We start from the raw sequence: 5,411 nt of genomic DNA, 5'->3' as shown, positions 1-5,411 counted from the left end.
GTATTCAATTACTGCGACCATAACACGCCTTTCATTAGAACCAGGCAAAACAGGCTACTGCCTAACGTTTGCTAATCTCATCGCCCAATTTCAGCTCGTACTTGAAACACTGTTACCAAAGATGACTTTTAGTTTTCGAATTTTACGACATACCTTTCTATCTTTCCCAAAGTTGTTCTTCAGCACGCTGCCATCCTTGCCGACGAGAATCAGACATTGTCAGACGACGGACGAAAACCATTTCACAACATAGAAAAATACAGTAGGAGATCCGTTGTTTATATGTTCATTGATGAATTGTAGCAGTTACTCGCTGCATCTTTGTTTTCGAGCAGGGTAGCTTGCAAGGTCTGCTGAAGCACAAATACGCTAATGGAGATGGAAAGTGTTACACTAAAAACGCCTTCACTCATCGTTATCAAACTGATACTCCAGTATTTCCATGCCTGTGGATATGTTTCATCTTTATCTGGCTTATTTCAGCCTTTTCAATACAGAAAAAAGAATCGCGTGCGTACACGATGTTTATTGCGTGTGTCCAACGTTACTGGAAGTTTTCAGTTGGAGATCCCTAAACAGGATACCTGGAGGTCTTGCTCGTGTACCATATTATATCGTCATAGATCGAATCATTGGTATGAGATACACGGCAACATCATACCGACAGCTCACGCCTACTGCTGGGTGCACTGCAGTAAGTGCAGGTGTTGTGGCGGCGAGATTGACGTAGAATAACTGTGTGGCAGCCAGAGCATGCAGCGCCTTTTCAGATGGAATACACCACGAGGAGACAGTACGGTTCTTTGACTGGCTCTGAAAATAGACGGATGACAACAGGTGAAATCCGAGGAGACATTACTGACAGAGTGTCAGCACAAATGGACGGGATCGTGTTATTCGAGGTTGCTTGGAGTTTTCGACTTCCCGCGCGTGTTCTACCACTGACAGCGTAGCACTGACAACAGAGACATGCGTGGTGTAGAGCCCCAATGATTCTGTGGTGTCCAGCGATGAGTGTCGCCTCTGTTTGTGGTCGCCAATCGACGCCAACCTGTCCCAGACGATCTGCTGAAAGGTTTCAGGAAGCAGCGCCTCTCGAGATCCATAGCTCTCCAACTTCAGGAATATGACGGCAGAACTGATTTGGTAGTTGTCGAAGGGAGGCCGAATGTTCGCCAGTATGTGGCAACAATGGTAAACCTTGGGTTTCTTGAAGTTTTCTCTGTAGGTCGAATATTCCATCATTTTTCAGGCGTGAATCCTTTATATTATTAACTCCTATTCCGATATTTCGGCTGACAACCTTTCAGCAATTCTGAAGGTGAGTCTTGCAAGATTTTTAAAGCACTTTAACTGTCGCACAAACGTCACCTCGGTATGTCACTTCCGATTAGAATGAAATTGTAATAATTTAGTAGCCTTTATGTTGTGAAGGTGTTCAGGGAGCTAAGTAAATATGGGACTGGTGCTTCACGGTGCAACACTTTTCATGCCCATCAGTGTAGCTGGTGGCAGAACGTGGCACTTCCACCACCAGCGAGCTGGAGCACTGCCCTTCTGGGAGGCTGGAGCTGGAGCCTGGAGCCCGCCAGTACGGGGCCTGCCTGCGGCTGGCTGGCCTTTGTGCGGCGGCGACGGACGTGGGAAAGGCTCACACGCGCCTATTGCGCGCCCGCTGCTCTTTGTTAGCGCAGGCGGGTGGAGGGGCATAAAAACACCCACACACACACCCGCGAGTGCCTTGTCCTCAAGTACTCCGCAGGAGTTTTTAATCATCCGCGTGTAATTCTGCTGTTGTACTGGAGTGCATACGGATGATGGCTAGGAGTCATCCGACGGTAAACACGTTCGCGACTGTCTTTTTGCTGAACACCACCAGTTACGGCTCAAATTTGTTTCTACATTTTTGGACCGTAACGCATATATAAACATGAATTAGCCCATACGAGGAGTTCTGTGGACGAGTGAAATATCTTACTAGTATCGTCCTGTGGAGTCTCAGACATTCACATTCACAATAAAATCATACTGGAGAGGAAGATACAAGATAGCAGATGTCGCTTGTGTTTTCACCCTACATGTTCCCACAACTTCGCAGAATCCTGGCTTCGCCGGCCGGAGTGACCGAGCGGTTCTAGGCGCTTCACTCTGGAACCGCGCGACCGCTACGGTCGCAGGTTCGAATCCTGCCTCGGGCATGGATGTGTGTGATGTCCTTAAGTTAGGTAGGTTTAAGTAGTTCTAAGTTCTAGGGGACTGATGACCTCAGATGTTAAGTCCCATAGTGCTCAGAGCCAACCCTGGCTTCACGAGTAGGACGTGTGAACACAGGGCAGTGACACACGCCAGCCATTGTGGCAGTGCGCTGAGGTCAGGTCCAGACCTCTCCGCAGCGTCTCGTAGAGCAAGAGCTTCCGACAACGTTGGTGATGACTTGTCTGTCGGATGCGGACGGTATGTTTGGCGATACCCTTGGTGGTACTCGTCTGGAACAGGAAATGCCCCCGTATCAGGTTTCACCATCTTCCCTCCCTCCTCCTCCACCACCTCCTCTCTCTCTTCTCTGACTGTTTCTCTCGAATTGCCGTTCTGTTTTTTTTCTTTTTCTTTTTTTAAAAACTCGTTTTATTCACACAACGGTATTACAGAGTTTGACCACGTTAGAAATGTTACAGTTCAGTCGATTAAAGTGAAAATCGTTTGACAGTGGCCAACAGCAGACTGAAATACACTTTTAAAGGTGTACATGACACTCATTATGCATTCCATTATTTCATTGTAAGATCGTAATCGCTGCAGACGTACAGCTTCAGGCTTCTTCTTACGGAGGACAGCCGTCGATGCCCAGTGACTGCTTCAAGTTGGTCTTCTCGAAGGGTATTTTCTTGGTTTTTCCGTTTCGTTTTTTTTTTTTTTTTTTTGGTAATGTAGTAGTAAGATTAGATGGCTGAATAAGCGCATGGGGGGATTTCTCTGTTTGTAATACCGTACAACTTTTTTTTGTCTCCAAACCATCATACGAAAGATATAGTATTTAGGGAAACAAATTTTCAGAGTTAAGATCAATTTCTCAAGGAAAAGATAATTTTGTACCACTATGCATCTAGACAAAAATACTGTCTACAAAAAGATTTATTCAGAGGCATCTTTGTTGTCCATAGCAAAAAATGGTTCAAATGGCTCTAAGCACTATGGAACTTAACATCTGAGGTCATCAGTCCCCTAGACTTAGAACTACTTCAACCTAACTAACCTAATAACATCACACACATCCAGGCAGTATTCTAACGTGCGAGCGTAGCAGTAGCGCGGTTCCGGACTGAACGCGCCTAGAACCGCTCGGTAGCAGCGGCCGGCTGCCCATAGCATAGTCACGTATTTTACATGACGTATAGCAGCTGTCATCGGGTAACTTAAGTTACCAGGCTACTTAGAGATTCACTGAGCAGTTCTACAGCGGCACGTGTGCTTTAAAAGCCGCCACACAAATATCCACTGGAGAGTCCTTCCGGCAGCACTGGCTGCCCCGCTCCATTGCCAAAACCACTGCCTGGAACCACCGCCTCAACTGTAATTTCTTTGATTTTTCCCGTTCTTGTCATTTCGCGAAGTGGTAAACGGGGGGAAGTGATATGCTGTTTGCCTCTTCGGGAATTGTAACTGCAAACTTTTTAATGATGCACAGCGCCTGTCTCGCAGCATCTGCCACTGCATTTGATGACCATCTGCATAGCGCACTCGGCTTTACCCCTTACTGACTGAGTTACACTTCCTGCGCATTCGTCTGCCAAACCTCAGACTAGTATACTTGCGAGGTGCCGGGGCAAGCAGTGTATTTAACACTACATTCTAGAATCTACATATGTAAATGATGCTCTAAGCCCCCCCCCCCCCCTATTCTAACTCCGACTTTTGCTGTTGCACATGGATTAAAAAATATACGCAAACTGACTGTAATCAACCCTGCAAGTGGAGTAGAAAAGAGTTTGGCACCTGCAATAATTTAATTTGATAAATAAGTTAAATAAAGGAAGGTTTCATTAACGTAGTGAGAAATGATGGGTTGCTCTACCGATTAACAGAATGAAAGTTCTGTCCAAAATAACAATATGATTTATTAAGACTAATCACAAAATAATAAACAAAAACACATGAAACATTTATAATACATCAAATTGGCTCAAATTGGACACTCAAACAAACGCTGTGAAGGTGAAGTTGTCCCTAAACTAGATTGTGAGGTTTATGACGAAGTGGTATGTGGAGCCAATTCCTTGCCACTCAAATCTTAAGAGAGACACACAGCTAACCCAACATTAGTTGCTGCTACTCAAGACAGAACAAAGTTAGAAAAAGACGAACAGGCGCGCTCTGCTGAGCTCTGATTATCACCTGGGAAAATCCCTATCTGCCGGTGCTGCAGACATACATTACCAAACTGTCTTCTTAACTGCCAGAACACGATCTGGCGTACCGGAGGCAATGGCTGGTTGCTTCGACGTCCTCGACCGAAAGGCGAGAGCCGACTACCTAGAGCACCCGTGGAGGCCGAACACACAACATTCCCGCCCCCACGACAGTGGCCGTGGTTAAACGTTCCAATCATCAACTCGAAAACCGGCGGAAAATTCCACTCCATTGCCGGGGCACTACCATTCCACCAATGGAGATTCTTGGCGCCAATTTCTGCGCTGATTTTGCGACGTCACGGAGCTATGCCCTGAGCAAGCCAATCACAGTTACTATTCTGCAGACAGCGCGGGAATTTTCCCGCCACAACTGCCTGGGTACACAAGTCATTCCCACGCCTCGCTGGTAGCCCGCCAGAAAGTGTTTTCACTAAGATTCTGCGAAGTAACGGAACCTCTAGCCCAGCCGCTACTTCAGACCCCTCCGGGCGTGGTTTTTGACAATGTCGGCGTCTGCAAAGCATTCACTCGACTTCCTCACACCCGTCGGCTTAACCCTTTCCAGATCAGCGGTGCCCGCCTGTCACCGGACCACCCGGGTGACGAGACACGCTGCGTGGGAAGTCCGCGTGTGAAGGAATAGCGACTTTTCACTGCATGCAATTAGAGAGGAAAATCGTAAGATAGAAGTATGAGAGGGGGCTCATGCCACCTCTCATACTGTACGTGTCTACTACAACCATCTGCACATGTTTGTTACACTTTAGATTGAACCAGACAGCTACTTTCAAAAGGTGTGGGGTTTCAACTATTTTCAGCGATTTATCGCCAACGGTGTACTCGAACAGTAACGGCTCTTCCCCCTTATTTATACGCGGTAGGACACATTTATTGTCCTCCTGCGTTTTCTTGCAGTTTTCTGGCTTTGTAACTTTCTCGAATGCAACAGGACAATCCGCCAATAGCCTCCCGAAGCATCCAAAGTCGTCCACCAGGTGATTG

The sequence above is a fragment of the Schistocerca serialis genome, chromosome 5 (assembly GCF_023864345.2).
Source record: "Schistocerca serialis cubense isolate TAMUIC-IGC-003099 chromosome 5, iqSchSeri2.2, whole genome shotgun sequence".
NCBI lineage: Eukaryota > Metazoa > Arthropoda > Insecta > Orthoptera > Acrididae > Schistocerca > Schistocerca serialis.
This window is presented reverse-complemented; position numbering follows the sequence as displayed.